Source organism: Bufo bufo, chromosome 7 (assembly GCF_905171765.1).
Source record: "Bufo bufo chromosome 7, aBufBuf1.1, whole genome shotgun sequence".
Taxonomy (NCBI): Eukaryota; Metazoa; Chordata; class Amphibia; order Anura; family Bufonidae; genus Bufo; species Bufo bufo.
The window spans coordinates 58,461,276-58,478,874 of record NC_053395.1 but is presented as its reverse complement, the minus strand read 5'-3'; positions in this window follow the sequence as shown (position 1 = coordinate 58,478,874).

Here is a 17,599-nt window from a genome sequence, read left to right as displayed (position 1 = left end):
GGAGGGGTGATATAAAGAGAGGGAAATCAAACACATGAAGGACAGCTGTGGTGAAAGAAACCAAAAGTAAACAGAGTAGTGAGAACTCCTCCCAGCTCTAGTAGTGACATCATCACAGGGTGGAGAAACAGAGCTGTGAGAACGTCCCAAAGCTCTGGTAGTGACAGTACCCCCCCCCTCTACGGGTGGACTCCGGACACCCAGGACCCACCTTCTCAGTAGAGATGGCCCAAACTATCCGACGGCGAACAGTTCCCGGCGAACATAGCTTGTTCGCGTTCGCCTCTGCCGGGCGAACACATGCGATGTTCGGTCCGCCCCCTATACATCATCATTGAGCAAACTTTGACCCTGTACCTCACAGTCAGCAGACACATTCCAGCCAATCAGCAGCATACCCTCCCTCCCAGACCCTCCCACCTCCTGCACAGCATCCATTTTAGATTCATTCTGAAGCTGCAGTCTTAGTGAGAGGAGGGAGACTGTAACTGCTGCTGATTTAATTGGGAAATCGATAGCTAGGCTAGTGAATTCAGTGTCCACTCCAGTCCTGAAAGACTCATCTGATCTCTGCTGTAAGGACAGCGTCCTGACAGCACCCCAAAAAGCCCTTTTTAGGGCTGCAACATTAGTCTGCTTTTTTTTTTCCTTTATATACATATTGCAGTTGCCTGGCCTGCCTGTGTGTGAGGAGCTGCAGGCCCACAGACTGTAGTGTGCCCACTGCCAGTGCTCACCCCTGTCATTCCGTGTGGCACAGGACTTTGCTTAAAAAAAGGCACTTAATTTTTACACTTTAATCTAAGGTTAGTTGCCTGCCAGTGTGTGTCAGGCTGACTTCCACTGACTGTAGTGTGCCCACTGCCAGTGCCCACCACTCATACCGGCTGGCACAGGACTTTGCATAAAAAAGGCATTTAATTTTTACACTTTAGTGTAATTTCAGCTGCTTGCCTGCTGCTAGTGTGTGTCAGGCCGACTTCAACTGACTGTAGTGTGCCCACTGCCAGTGCCCACCCCTGTCATCCCGTGTGGCACAGGACTTTGCTTAAAAAAAAGGCACTTCATTTTTACACTTTAATCTAAGGTTAGTTGCCTGCCAGTGTGTGTCAGGCCGACTTCAACTGACTGTAGTGTGCCCACTGCCAGTGCCCACCCCTGTCATCCCGAGTGGCACAGGACTTTGCTTAAAAAAGGCATTTAATTTTTACACTTTAATGTAATTTCAGCTGCTTGCCTGCTGCTAGTGTGTGTCAGGCCGACTTCAACTGACTGTAGTGTGCCCACTGCCAGTGCCCACCCCTGTCATACCGAGTGGCACAGGACTTTGCTTAAAAAATAGGCACTTAATTTTTACACTTTAATCTAAGGTTAGTTGCCTGCCAGTGTGTGTCAGGCTGACTTCCACTGACTGTAGTGTGCCCACTGCCAGTGCCCACCACTCATACCGGCTGGCACAGGACTTTGCATAAAAAAGGCATTTAATTTTTACACTTTAGTGTAATTTCAGCTGCTTGCCTGCTGCTAGTGTGTGTCAGGCCGACTTCAACTGACTGTAGTGTGCCCACTGCCAGTGCCAACCACTGATACCGGGTGGCACAGTAGCTTGCCGATAAATAAGGCATTTAATTTTTAGACAGTAGTCTAAATTCAGTTGCTTGCCTGCTGCCAGTGTGTGTCAGGCCCGCTTCCACTGACTGTAGTGTGCCCACTGCCAGTGCCAACCACTGATACCGGGTGGCACAGTAGCTTGCCGATAAATAAGGCATTTAATTTTTAGACAGTAGTCTAAATTCAGTTGCTTGCCTGCTGCCAGTGTGTGTCAGGCCCTCTTCCACTGACTGTAGTGTGCCCACTGCCAGTGCCAACCACTCATACCGGGTGGCACAGTAGCTTGCCGATAAATAAGGCATTTAATTTTTACACTTTAGTGTAATTTCAGTTGCTTGCCTGCTGCCAGTGTGTGTCAGGCTGACTTCCACTGACTGTAGTGTGCCCACTGCCAGTGCCCACCACTCATACCGGCTGGCACAGGACTTTGCATAAAAAAGGCATTTAATTTTTACACTTTAGTGTAATTTCAGCTGCTTGCCTGCTGCTAGTGTGTGTCAGGCCGACTTCAACTGACTGTAGTGTGCCCACTGCCAGTGCCAACCACTGATACCGGGTGGCACAGTAGCTTGCCGATAAATAAGGCATTTAATTTTTAGACAGTAGTCTAAATTCAGTTGCTTGCCTGCTGCCAGTGTGTGTCAGGCCCGCTTCCACTGACTGTAGTGTGCCCACTGCCAGTGCCAACCACTGATACCGGGTGGCACAGTAGCTTGCCGATAAATAAGGCATTTAATTTTTAGACAGTAGTCTAAATTCAGTTGCTTGCCTGCTGCCAGTGTGTGTCAGGCCCTCTTCCACTGACTGTAGTGTGCCCACTGCCAGTGCCAACCACTCATACCGGGTGGCACAGTAGCTTGCCGATAAATAAGGCATTTAATTTTTACACTTTAGTGTAATTTCAGTTGCTTGCCTGCTGCCAGTGTGTGTCAGGCCCGCTTCTACTGACTGTAGTGTGCCCACTGCCAGTGCCAATCGTATACACACACTGGATGTTTTAAAGCACGTTATTCCAAACAATTTAGGAATGTTAGTTGATTTATGCCCTTTATGGATTAAAACCCGACTCTGCGTCCACTACGTAATTTTCCATGGGAGTTTTGCCATAGATCCCCCTCCGGCATGCCACAGTCCAGGTGTTAGACCCCTTGAAACAACTTTCTCATCACTATTGTGGCCAGAAAGAGTCCCTGTGGGTTTTAAAATTCGCCTGTCTATTGAAGTCTATGGCGGTTCGCCCGGTTCGCCAGTTCGCGAACATTTGCGGAAGTTCGCGTTCGCTGTTCGCGAACTGAAAATTTTATGTTCGCGACATCACTACTTCTCAGGATGAGCCCTATGAAATGCCCTGATGAGGCGAGTGGCTTTAATGTCCGACACCGGAACCCACATCCTCTCCTCAGGACCATAACCCTTCCAATGAACGAGGTACTGAAGAGAACCGCGGACCATGCGAGAGTCCACAATTCTGGAAACCTCAAACTCCAGATTGCCATCAACCAAAATCGGAGGAGGAGGCAAAGAGGAGGGTACCGTGGGCTGGACATATGGTTTTAAGAGAGATCTGTGAAATACATTATGTATCTTCCAAACCCGTGGAAGATCAAGACGGAAGGCAACAGGATTGATGACTGACAAGATTTTATAAGGCCCAATAAACTTGGGACCCAATTTCCAGGAGGGAACCTTCAACTTAATGTTTCTAGTAGACAACCACACCAGATCACCCACATTCAGGTCCGGACCAGGCACACGTCTCTTATCAGCCACACGCTTATACCTCTCACTCATCTTTTTAAGATTACTCTGAATCTTTTGCCAAATGGTAGACAAAGACGAGGAAAATCTCTCCTCCTCAGGTAAACCAGAAAGAGCCCCTCCCGAGAATGTCCCAAACTGCGGATGGAACCCATATGCACCAAAGAATGGTGACTTATCAGAAGATTCCTGACGACGGTTGTTCAGAGCAAACTCAGCAAGAGGGAGAAATGAACACCAATCCTCCTGGTTCTCTGCCACAAAACAGCGCAAATATGTCTCCAGATTCTGATTGAGGCGCTCAGTCTGACCATTCGACTGCGGATGAAAAGCAGAAGAGAAGGACAGCCGAACCCCCAGGCGAGAACAGAAAGCCTTCCAGAACCTGGACACAAACTGTGTGCCTCTATTGGAAACAATATCAGAGGGAATGCCGTGCAATTTAACAATATGGTCGACAAAAGCTTGCGCCAACGTTTTAGGATTGGGTAAACCAGGGAAAGGTACGAAATGAGCCATCTTGCTAAAACGGTCCACCACCACCAGGATCACCGACTTCCCTGAGGAACGAGGAAGATCCGTGATAAAGTCCATGGACAGGTGTGTCCAAGGACGGGAAGGAATGGGTAACGGGAGAAGGGAACCTGAAGGCCGTGAACGAGGGACCTTAGCGCGAGCGCACGTCTCACAAGCAGCCACAAAACCCTCCACCGACTTACGAAGAGCCGGCCACCAAAATCTCTGAGCAATGAGATCCACCGTGGCTCTACTCCCGGGGTGACCAGCAAGAACCGTATCATGATGCTCCTTAAAGAGTTTGTGACGTAGCTCAGGAGGCACGAACAACTTCCCAGAAGGACAACGGGCAGGTGTCTCAGTCTGGGCAGCCTGGACCTCGGCCTCCAAATCGGAATATAGAGCAGAAACAACTACCCCCTCCGCCAAAATGGGACCCGGGTCCTCGGAGTTTCCTCCTCCCGGAAAAAAGCGAGAGAGAGCATCAGCCTTCACATTTTTTATCCCAGGTCGGAATGTAACAACAAAATTGAATCTGGAGAAGAACAGAGACCATCTGGCCTGTCTCGGATTCATACGCCTGGCCGACTCCAAGTATGCCAGATTCTTATGGTCGGTAAAAACGGTGATAGGGTGCCTGGCCCCCTCCAACCAATGGCGCCATTCCTCGAAAGCCAACTTGATGGCCAACAACTCCCTATCTCCCACATCATAGTTTCTCTCTGCCGGGGAGAGTTTTTTAGAGAAAAAGGCACAGGGTCGCCACTTGGCAGGGGAAGGGCCCTGGGACAAAACCGCACCCACACCCACCTCGGAAGCATCCACCTCAACAATAAAAGGTAAGGAAACATCGGGATGCACCAAGACGGGAGCAGACGCAAAACTCTCTTTAATCTTAGAAAAGGCTGCAAGCGCCTCCTCCGACCAAGAGGAAAAATCCGCCCCCTTTTTTGTCATGTCAGTGAGGGGTTTGACAACAGAGGAATAATTCAAAATGAACTTTCTGTAATAGTTCGCAAAACCCAGAAAGCGCATCAATGCCTTCTGATTCTCAGGAAGCTCCCACTCAAGTACAGCACGGACCTTCTCGGGATCCATGCGAAAACCAGAAGCAGAGAGGAGAAAACCCAGAAATTGAATCTCCGATACCATAAAAAGACATTTCTCCAGCTTGGCGTACAATTTATTTTCCCGCAGAATCTGCAGAACCTGAAAAAGATGATCCTGATGGGTCTGAACATCAGGGGAAAAAAATCAAAATATCATCAAGATACACCAATACAAATTTCCCCATTAAATGATAGAAAATACTATTAACAAAATGCTGAAAGACGGCCGGAGCATTCATCAGGCCGAAAGGCATAACGAGATTCTCGAAATGCCCGTCAGGGGTATTAAAGGCCGTTTTCCATTCATCCCCCTCTCTGACCCTGACCAGGTTGTACGCGCCTCTCAAATCCAATTTGGAAAACACCTAGGCCCCAACAATTTGATTGAAGAGGTCCGGGATCAGAGGAAGGGGATAGGGATCGCGAATCGTGATACGGTTCAGCTCCCTAAAATCTAGGCAAGGTCTCAGAGAGCCATCTTTCTTTTTAACAAAAAAAAAACCCGCGGCCACAGGTGACTTTGAGGGACGAATATGCCCCTTTTCGAGACTCTCGGAGATGTAAGTTCGCATAGCGATTCTTTCCGGTTGTGAGAGATTGTAGAGGCGTGCTTTTGGCAGCTTGGCGCCGGGAATGAGGTTAATGGGACAGTCAAACTCCCGGTGAGGAGGTAGCTCCTGAACACCGCTCTCGGAAAACACGTCCGAGAAATCAGAGAGAAATGATGGCACCGTTTTAGTAGACACCTCTGCAAAAGTCGCTGTGAGACAATTCTCTCTACAAAAATCACTCCACTCATTTATTTGCCTTCCTTGCCAATCAATAGTGGGGTTATGTCTAGTGAGCCAGGGTAACCCCAAAACTAGAGGAGACGGCAATCCATTAAGGACAAAACAAGATATATCCTCCACATGAGTGTCACCTACAGCTAGCCGGATATTGTGAACAATGCCCTTCAGAGATCTCTGTGAGAGTGGAGCAGAGTCAATAGCAAAAACAGGTATATCTTTATCTAATGTGCAAACCTGAAAACCATGCATGGCTACAAATTGAGTGTCAATAAGATTGACGGCCGCTCCACTATCGACAAAAATCTCACAAGAAATGACTTTGCTCTCTAGCGCCACCCTGGCAGACAGGAGAAAACGGGAACTGCAGGTCAGAGGAAAAGCATCAAATCCTACATTAACTTTGCCCAAAGTAGCAGAACTTGATGATTTACCTTTTGAGATTTTTCTCTTATTATCGCTCTTAGTACGGTTCAAGAATCTCCTAGACGGACAAACATTTGCCAAATGACCTATGCCCCCACAACAAAAACAGACCATACTCTGAGGACTAAATCCTCTTTTATCAGGGGCAAGTCGAGCTAGCTGCATGGGCTCCTCCTCAGAGTGGAGCGAGACAGGATGAGGCCCCTGCACACTGAATGAGTCCGCACCACTGCCCCTAGACTGACAATGGCTGGACAGAGAGGTCTCGTTTCTTTCTCTTAGACGCCTGTCAAGGCGTACCGCCAATGACATGGCAGACTCTAAGGACGTTGGTCTCTCATGGAAAGCAAACGCATCTTTTAATCTCTCCGAGAGACCATGACAGAACTGACTCCGGAGTGCAGCATCATTCCAACCCGAATCAGCTGCCCATCTCCGAAATTCAGAACAATAAAGCTCCGCAGACCGTTTGTTCTGGCATAAAACACGTAGGTTAGATTCGGCCAGAGCAACACGATCCGGGTCATCATAAATCTGCCCCAGGGCCACAAAAAATCCCTCCACGGATCGAAGGGAGGGATCCCCTGATGGCAGCGAAAAAGCCCAAGTCTGAGCATTACCCCTGAGCAGGGAGATGACAATCCTCACCCTCTGCTCTTGATTACCAGAAGAGTGAGGAAACAAGCAAAAATGGAGTTTGCATGCCTCTCTGAAACGAACAAAATTCTCACTGCCCCCGGAGAACGTCTCCGGAAGTGAGACCTTTGGCTCGCAACAGACTCCATGAGCCGGAGCAGGGCCCAATGCTTGAAGCTGGGTCATAGATTGACGGAGATCCGCTACTTCCAAAGAAAGACCCTGCATGCGGTCAACCAGGTCAGAAAGCGGATCCATGTCAAAAAAGGACGGTTTTGGTGGATTATAATGTCACGAGTGTATGTGAGCAACAATAGTAATACACAGTACAGAGCTACTGACTGGACCCAGAACTAGGGAGGATAAAGGGTGACCCCTGTCCGACCCTCAACGCTCTCCCTATTCTGCTAAAGCACATGCCCGGATCCAAATGGCGGAACGAGGCATGCCCACGTGCCTAAGACTAATGACCCCTGTAACCCCTACAATAGTGGAAGGGGCACGGCCACCAGTGCCCTACTCAGTATATGGAGGGAACCGTGGCCACCTCAGATCCAGTCAGAAAATAAACAGGAACACAACAATGTCTGCACACTTAGCTGAAGATGTTGCAGCCACAGAGAAGACGGATCCAAGGACAGGCTGGCAATATTCGGAGTGCTAGCTGCAGCAGAACACAGGTCCAGTGAACTGATAGCTACAAGTGAAGAAACTAAAGCAAGAGCTACAACTGAAGTGAGAACTATAATCCACATCCTATCATAGGAGGAGGGGTGATATAAAGAGAGGGAAATCAAACACATGAAGGACAGCTGTGGTGAAAGAAACCAAAAGTAAACAGAGTAGTGAGAACTCCTCCCAGCTCTAGTAGTGACATCATCACAGGGGTGGAGAAACAGAGCTGTGAGAACATCCCAAAGCTCTGGTAGTGACACTGACACTGGCAGCACTTATTGGAAAGTGTCAGTCTGTACAGGGACACAACCCCAACTGGTAACAAGGGCTCTGCAAGTAGTTGCTAAAATAGACATACCATGAGTTACAAGTACTCTTTTTTTTTTTTTTTTTTTTAACAATAATTTTTATTAAGATTTTCATAAAGATAGGTTACATTTGCTTGAATACACTCACATATATAAAATTGTAACAGAGATAATTTTAGACACTTGTGAAACTTCTTTAGAGAAAGGAAATTACACTTCATAAAACAGATAAACTAATACCAGAAATAAGAAATGACATTACAGGTACTTCACATAGCAAAATATTAGTGTACAGGTAACGAGGTAGAGAACTATATTATTATAATCTAATAGAAGCATTAGGAGGGATTTTGCAATTATTGTCGTTCAACCACATATCCCAGTTTTTAAGGAAGGTAATTTTCGAGTTCCTAGCCGAGGCCCAAAGTCCCTCATATAAACAACAATTATCTAGCGTTCTAAGAATTCTTTTGATGTTAGGAAGATCACCGGATTTCCAACAGGCAGCAATTTTCAGACGGGTAGCAAATATTAAATGACTGGCAATGGATCTATAATGTTGAGGGAGTTCAATAAGGCCTACAGATAAAAGAGCCAACTTAGGTGAGGGGTTGACAAGTACTCTTTAAAGGGGTATTGCCATCAGCGGTTTTGATAGTTACCTGCGGGGAGCGCGACGTCCACTTCTGGGATTCGGCTGGGCTTGAGTGTTGCCTTCTCCCGGCCGGGGCACGCTTGCGCAGAAGACTGAAGATTTTCTCCCGGCCGGGCAGCGCAATGTCCTGAATGCGAGTGTTCGCGGCTCTGTATTATACTGGCCAGTAAGAGGTCATCATGGCTCTTGCGTGGCGGCGTGCGTGTCCAAGGACATTGCTGTCACACCGGTGACAGGTTTTAGAAGGTCTGAAAGATTATCTGCACATTAGGGATCTGACAGCCTCTTTTGGTTTTGGTTTCACTTTGTCTGTGTGTTGCTTGTATGTCCACACCTCCTGTTCAGTTGTGGATCATGTGACCTTTACCTCCCCCTATTTAGTCTGACTTTACCCATCACTCCTTGCTCTGGATAGCTTCATTTGGTTTTTGGAAGAGCTGGAGTGTGGTTCTAGTTGAAGTCCTGTTCATCATCATCCATCAGCCTCAAAAGTTAAGTGTTCCGTTTGTTGTATTTTGTATCCCCCCCACCTTTGTTTACTAGGCCTCAGCGAGACGCTGGTTCCTATACCAGGGAAGGAGCGGGTAGTCTCTGCCCTGTCATTACCATTAGGGCATCCGAGGGCCACCAGGGTTTTCTAGGATCCTGTGTATGGGCATCTCTACCATCGAGAGGTGCCCATACGGATAGGAGTTAGGGCCAGGAACAGGGTTTTATAGGTGGTGACTCTTTTCCTTCCCTAGCGGTGAGGCCTACTGTCTTTTCCCTTCCTTCTTGTTGTCTTTTGGTGTTCTCCCCTACTACATCCGTGACATTATCCAGAGCCCATGCCGCCATTTTTTATTTCTGATCTGTGCAGCTATGGATGCTATGACTGCACTGGTTGAACAGCTGCAGAATCTGACTTTGGAGGTAGCAGACCTCCGTGCAATGGTTTTGCAGATTCAGAGTCCACAGGCAGCTGGTTCCGGTGGTGGGTTCCAGACCTTCCCTGAACTGAAGGTAGGTCCCCCGGACAGGTTTTCCGGGGGTAGTGACAATTTAATCCGGTTCAGAGAGCTGCATCTATACTCCTGGTGATGAGTGTCAACGTGTGGGTATGATTATTTCATTGCTTAAAGAGGACGCCCAATATTGGGCTTTTTCTCTGCCGACCGGATCACTGTCCCTCCGGTCGGTAGATGAATTCTTTAGATCCATGGGTCTTATCTATGATGACCCGGATCAGATCTCTCAGGCCGAGACCAAGTTACAGGGTTTGCGGCAGGGAGAACGTTCTGCAGAGACCTATTGCTCTGAATTTAGGAGAGTCATTGGAAGCAGCTATGTCCCTTGCTGTACGTCTTGATAGACGCCTGAGGGAGAGATCTAGGGGTCCTCACCTTCATGACATACTGTCCAATAGGGGTACTGCTTCCTTTGACACTTATGGTGGAGAGACACGGGTAGTTGTGCCTTGTGATGAGCCTATGCAGTTAGGAGGAGCTACTCCTGGAACTACTGGCAAAAGCTTGGGTCATGTGAAAGGAGTCTGCTTTTGTTGTGGCAAGAAGGGACATTTTGTGAATATTTGTCCGTACTTGCAGCATCAAGGTGTAAACAAAAAGAAAAAAAAGTTTAATCCCAAAATTACTATTGGTGGTGTGGATGGGGAGCAAGAAAACGTACTTTTGTCTTTTACTGGTAGTACCCGTTTTCTCCTGTCTGCCGAGGTGGAGCTAGAGTCCAAAACTGTGAAAATCAAAGCATTTATCGACAGTGGGGCAGGAGTTAACTTGATTGATGGACAGTTTGTACGCATTCACGGGTTGACTACTAATGCATTAGAGAATAGTATTTCTGTCTTTGCAATTGACTCAGCACCTCTCGCCCAAAAATGCCTGTCGCAGGTAGTGAATGACATTAATTTAAGAGTGGGTTATTTGCATCAGGAATCTATCTCCTGTTATGTATTGGAGGGTCTGCCCACTCCGTTGGTGTTGGGCTTACCATGGTTAAGCAAACATAACCCTAACATCGATTGGCAAACTAGACAGATTCTCGATTGGAGTGATTTTTGCATGGACAACTGTCTTAATGCATCGTTCTCTATGGTTAACACTAAACTGTACCCTTGTTTATTTATGAATTTTCTGATGTTTTTTCTGAGAGTGGTAATCAGGAGTTGCCTCCGCACCGGGAGTATGACTGTCCCGTCAATCTTATTCCCGGAGCTAAATTGCCCAAATCTCGGTTGAATAATCTTTCAGAACCCGAAAGAAAGGCTATGCGAGAGTATATCACCGAGAGTTTAGCAAAGGGACATATTAGACCATCCAAGTCCCCAGTGGCTGCTGGATTTTTCTTTGTAAAGAAAAAGGATGGTCCCTGAGACCATATCTGGACTTCCATGAGCTCAATCATATTACCGTCCGTGATCCTTACCCCCTTCCTTTGATTCCGGATTTGTTTAGTCAGATTGTTGGTGCCAAGGTGTTCTCTAAATTGGATCTGAGGGGGGCATATAATCTGGTAAGGATCAAGGAGGGGGATGAGTGGAAGACCGCATTTTATTACCCCTGAGGGTCATTTTGAAAACCTGGTCATGCCCTTTCTTCAACACTTAGTCAATGACATCTTTCATCATTTGGTGGGGAGGTTTGTCGTTGTATACCTTGATGACATACACATTTATTCACCTAATATGGAGACTCATCAGGATCATGTGAGACAGGTGTTACAGATCTTAAGAGAGAATAAGTTGTATGTTAAGATGGAAAAGTGTGTATTTGCTGTACAGGAAGTGCAATTTCTGAGTTACCTGCTCTCATCCTCAGGTTTCCGTATGGATCTCGAGAAGGTCCGTGCCGTGTTGTACTGGGATCGACCCGAAAATCTGAAAGCGCTTATGCGGTTTTTGGGGTTTACCAACTACTACCGTAAATTTATCTTGAACTTCATCGGTGTTTAAACCTTTAACAGACATGACTAGGAAGGGTGCTGATATTTCTATCTGGTCTGATGCGGCATTACAGGCCTTTTCTGCTGTGAAAGAATGTTTTGCTTCGGTCCCTATTCTGGTGCAACCGGACGTGTCTCAGCCATTTATTGTTGAGGTTGACGCGTCTGAGGTAGGGGTAGGAGCAATATTGTTGCAGGGTCCTTGACCCAGTAAATGGCGCCCATGTGCATTTTTCTCAAAAAAACCTCTCTACTGCTGAAAAGAATTATGATGTGGGGAATAGGGAATTGCTGGCCATTAAGTTGGCGTTCGAGGAATGGCGGCATTGGTTGGAAGGAGCAAGTCATCCTATTACGGTAATTACGGATCACAAGAATCTGGCCTACTTGGAGTCGGCTAAGCGACTGAACCCAAGGCAGGCCAGATGGTCATGTCGATCTCATCTCTCGCAGATTCTGGTGGCCAGGGTTGTGTAAGTGTATTGAGGACTATGTGTCAGCCTGTTGTACCTGTGCACGTGCTAATGTGACATACTCGGGCTTCCGGATCTCTGCTTCCATTGCCCATCCCGTCCAGACCTTGGACCCATTTATCCATGGATTTTATCACGGATTTACCAAATTCTTCGGGAAAGACCGTGATTCTGGTGGTTGTCGATCGTTTTAGTAAAATGGCACACTTTATTGCATTACCTAGTCTACCCAATGCTAAAACTCTTGCGCAGGTGTTTGTCGACAACATCGTGAAACTACATGGCATTCCCTCTGATGTGGTGTCCGATAGAGGAACTCAGTTTGTTTCCAGATTCTGGAGAGCATTCTGTACTCGGCTGGGTGTACAATTGTCTTCTTCGGCTTTTCATTCTCAGTCGAAACGGACAGACGGAGCGCACTAATCAGAATCTGGAGACTTACTTGAGATGTTTTGTTTCAGAGAATCAGAAAGAGTGGTCTTCATTTTTGTCGTTAGCTGAGTTTGTTATAAATAACCGTAGACAGGAATCCACTGATAAGTCGCCGTTTTTTGGGGCATATGCGTTCCATCCACAGTTTGGTACATTTTCTGGTGCTCATAATTCTGGCATTCCTGAGGATGAACGATTTTCTTCTTCTTTGTCTTCTATTTGGCGGAAAATCCAAAATAACCTGGAAAAGATGGGCAACAGGTATAAGCGTGCGGCTGACAGGAAACGTATGAGTGGTCCGGACCTGAGTGGGTGATTCTGTGTGGCTGTCTACAAGAAACATGTAACGGTCACGTACACTACACACCCTCACCCCTGGCCCTGCCTACTTGCCTCGCAAGTCCTAATGACAGGAGACAACTAGACGGCAGTCCCTATCTTAGGATACGTGCTGGGAAGACAGACAAGACAAATAACGGAATGTGAACGGACCGGGTCAGAACCAAGAGAGCTACGCAGTACAAAGGGTTAAGCAAAGAATGGTCAGGAGAAGCCGGGGTCAAATACCAGGAGAGTAGAGAAGTAAAAGAGGAGTCCGCAAAGAGTAGTTAGGTGGGAGCCGAGGTCACAATACCAGGAGGGATGCGCAGTACAGGAGGAGCAGGCAAAGGATCATCAGGGAACAGGATCAGGTGAGTAATCAGTAGTCCAACAAATAGCCAGGAAACTAGAATTAACAGGCAACCTGTGGCCAGCAGGCTGCCTATATTTATAGTGGGGTCTGAGGGTCATGTGATGTGGCCAGCGTCACATGACCGACAGACAGACAAGTCGAGCACTGAGTGATCAGCTCGGCGCTCAAGGCAGACCTAGGAGCAGGGAGCCTCCCAGCTAGCAAAGTTGCCCTGGGAACAAGGCCAAACCCAGATCCTCGCTCCCGAAGCTAAGCAGCAGGTCTGCAGCTGATGGGAAACTGAGTGCACCTTTGGCGCCCCATGGCAAAACATTAAACTTAAGGTACCTTCTTGGAAGTTGGGACCAAGATTTATTGGTCCATATAAGATCACTGCCATTGTTAACCCTGTAGCCTTCCGTCTTGAACTTCCTCAGGCATTCAAAATCCATAAAGTTTTTCCTAAATCATTGTTAAAGAAATGTGTTGAACCTGTTGAGCCGTCCTCCTTGCCTCCCGCTCCTGTCATGGTGGACGGCAATTTAGAATTTCAGATCAGCAGGATTGTGGACTCCCGAGTTCTCCAGAGATCCCTCCAGTATCTTGTTCATTGGAGAGGGTACGCACCAGAGGAGAGGATGTGAGTTCCAGTGAACGATGTTAATGCTAGTCGTCTGGTGAAAGCATTCCACAGAGCTTATCCTGATAAGGTCGGTCCTGGGTGCCAGAGGTCACCCGTAGAAGGGGGGGTACTGTCACGCCGGTGACAGGTTTTAGAAGGTCTGAAAGATTATCTGCACATTAGTGATCTGACAGCCTCTTTTGGTTTTGGTTTCACTTTGTCTGTGTGTTGCTTGTATGTCCACACCTCCTGTTCAGGTGTGGATCATGTGACCTTTACCTCCCCCTATTTAGTCTGACTTTACCCATCACTCCTTGCTCTGGATAGCTTCATTTGGTTTTTGGAAGAGCTGGAGTGTGGTTCTAGTTGAAGTCCTGTTCATCATCATCCATCAGCCTCAGAAGTTAAGTGTTCCGTTTGTTGTATTTTGTATCCCCCCCACCTTTGTTGTTTACTAGGCCTCAGCGAGACGCTGGTTCCTTCACCAGGGAAGGAGCGGGTAGTCTTTGCCCTGTCATTACCATTAGGGCATCCGAGGGCCACCAGAGTTTTCTAGGTTCCTGTGTATGGGCATCTCTACCATCGAGAGGTGCCCATATGGATAGGAGTTAGGGCCAGGAACAGGGTTTTATAGGTGGTGACCCTTTTCCTTCCCTAGCGGTGAGGCCTAGTGTCTTTTCCCTTCCTTCTTGTTGTTTTTTGGTGTTCTTTCCTACTACATCCGTGACAATTGCGCGGCCCGGCTGGGAGAGAATCTTCAAGCTTCTGCACAAGCGCAGCCCGGCGGGATTCAACAGGAGAGGTGGCTGTAACCAGGGGAGACGAAAGACAACAATCAGGTAAGAGGGGACTTATTTTCTCAAAGGGTGGGAATTGGGTAATAAAATGTATTTAGAAAAATGATCACTGTCAAATCATTAACAGATTTAAAGAGGACCTTTCACCTGTATAAACTATGTTAACTGAGTATGCTGCCATATAGAGCGACGCCCGGGGATCTCACTGCACTTACTATTATCCCCGGGCGCCGCTCCGTTCTCCTGTTATAGGCTCCGGTACCTTTGCTTTTTAAGTTATAGTAGGCGGGTCTTCCCTTGTCCTGTGGGCGTCTCCTTCTCCTAGGCTGCAGCGCTGGCCAATCACAGCGCACAGCTCACAGCCTGGGAGGTTTTTTCGCCCAGGCTGTGAGCTGTGCACTGCGATTGGCCAGCGCTGCAGCCTAGGAGAAGGAGACGCCCACAGGACAAGGGAAGACACGCCTACTATAACTTAAGAAGCAAAGGTACCGGAGCCTATAACGGGAGAACGGAGCGGTGCCCGGGGATAATAGTAAATGCAGTGAGATCCCCGGGCGCCGCTCTATATGGCAGCATACTTAGTTCACATAGTTTTTACAGGTAAAAGGTCCTCTTTAACAGTGATCATTGTGATAGGAATACCCCTTTAAGTGGAAATAATTTATTTTATTTTAGTATTTTAACTAAATTGTTAATTTGCCAGGAGCAACAAACCGAGAACTAAAGTCATGAAGGTACATTTTCCTTATGGTGTTGACATACTGTATATATGTAATACCTGGTATTTTATCCTGATAATCTCGCATCAGACATCAAAGCCCTAGATTTAGTAGCTTAGAAAACATTACTCTGTAAAACATGTCTCTGAAAAGTCATTTAGAAGTACTCCCTTTATCGCCTTAGAATTGCCTAACTTGCTATTTTATTCAGTCATTAAGTAGAAGTACTCCCAAGGACATTCATTAGTTATTTGTCTACTCCGGCTCACCCCATGTCGATTACATGAAATGTCAATCCGGTCAAGGAAACAAACCACTTTATAGATTAGTGGGCTCTCGCCATCCTAATTATCACATCATTATAGTGGAGGTAGAATCTTTTCTTTCCAAAAAGACCATGCTCTTGGAGAATAGCAACTTGTCCTAGGAAAAAAAATCAGTTTTATCCTTAAGCACATTATTATCACACATATTGGGAACATGATGTTGATAAAAGAGTAACGATACTGTTGGATCAGCCCATAAAGAACTATGTCTAGGTCTAACTAGGACAGAATGTACTATTCTATCTCATGACTATGGACTACAATGCGGAAGATTGAAAAAAAATATATAAAAAGATAAAAGAAATGCTAAGAAGAAAAAAACTAATGTTGGGTGTTTTTTGCCCAACTTGTAATGAGTGTTTCAAACTCTTTAATTGACACTCCTTATACATGAAGCCATTTTATACGTCTTGATTGACCTTTTGAAGGCTCCTGATTTGGTGATAGAAGTACATTTTCACCATTCTTTTTCTACCTACTATAACTAGGGAGTGGTGAGTCTTGCAATGTACTTACTCTATATTAAATCTATATTGGGAATATATTTGTAAATTGTTGCCCTCTTGTGCAAATAATTCTGTGAAGTCATATGACTGTCACGAACCAGCGGGTGTGAACCCACTGTGCCACGTGTCCAACCTCTTCTAAGGGCTGGATCTTCACAGTACCCCTGATGGTGGGGATAGACATTCCCGAGGGGAACACGAGGTCGCTACCTCTTGAGAAGGATAGGCACACGGGGAAGCTGGTCCAGGCGGACCAGGAGGTACCTGAGAAAGGTACCAGAGGTGCAGGACCGAAGGATGAGGCAGAGGCTTAGTCAGACAAGCAAAAGGTCAGGGCAGGCGGCACAAGTCAGGCAATCCGGATCGGCAACAGGAGAGTCAAGGCAGGCAATAAGGGATCTAACAGGTAACAGGGTCCAGGAATACAGATACGAGTCAGGAACACTAGCGGGAAACCAGGAACCTTAGCAGGACACAAGAACCTTGACACTGAGGCATCTGGGAAGGGGGCTAAGCCACTTATATATGCGCAGGAGGGCTAGGATAGGTCAGCAAAATCACATGACCTAACCCATAAAGCCCAGGAAGTGACATGTGCTGGCCTTTAAGGAAGTGCTGCAGGAAACAAAAAGCAAGCATGCTGTGGCCAGGGCTGAGAGCAAATTGTGGAGTGGATTCCAGAACAACAGCACCCACACAGACAAAGCCCAGGACTGCATCGGTGAATGGGAAGCACCTGCTGCTGAACATCGTGCAGGGGATCGTGGTGGTAAGTAGGGGAACTGCGACGCACAGCAGCCGCTGTTACAATGACATTGTGGTTCTTTGTAAAGCAAGGTTTTAATAGGTGCTTCCACTTTAATTCTATGTAGTTGGTTAGTGATATCTGATACCTGGCAGCATTTCTGCAGTGTGATGTAACGGTACATGCATACTGACTTTTAGGTGTTAGGTGGGGCTAGGAGGGGTCAAAAGATTGGAACATTTAATTATGTAACAAACAGCTCAGTTGAAGACATCATCAGGGTAAGATGTGTCTTGTTACTATCAGCTCTCTTTGTATTAGCATTGGCCAAGTGCCACGTTGGGCGCCGGTCAATAAGAGCCGGCTCATTTGTTTGCATGACTCTCGGTGACTGTTAAACTCTTCAAGTCTTGTTAAGTCTATTTTTTCCTGAACCACTGATCCACTGATAATGTATTCTTTATGGCAATATAACAAATCACATACAGTTGCATACAAAGTGTGTGAACCCTTTGGAATGATATAGATTTCTGCACAAATTGGTCATAAAATGTGATCTGATCTTCATCTAAGTCACAACAATAGACAATCAGTCTGCTTAAACTAATAACACACAAAGAATTAAATGTTACCATGTTTTTATTGAACACACCATGCAATCATTCACAGTGCAGGTGGAAAAAGTATGTGAACCCTTGGATTTAATAACTGGTTGAACCTCCTTTGGCAGCAATAACTTCAACCAAACGTTTTCTGTAGTTGCAGATCAGACGTGCACAACGTTCAGGAGTAATTCTTGACCATTTCTCTTTACAGAACTGTTTCAGTTAAGCAATATTCTTGGCATGTCTGGTGTGAATCACTTTCTTGAGGTCATGCCACAG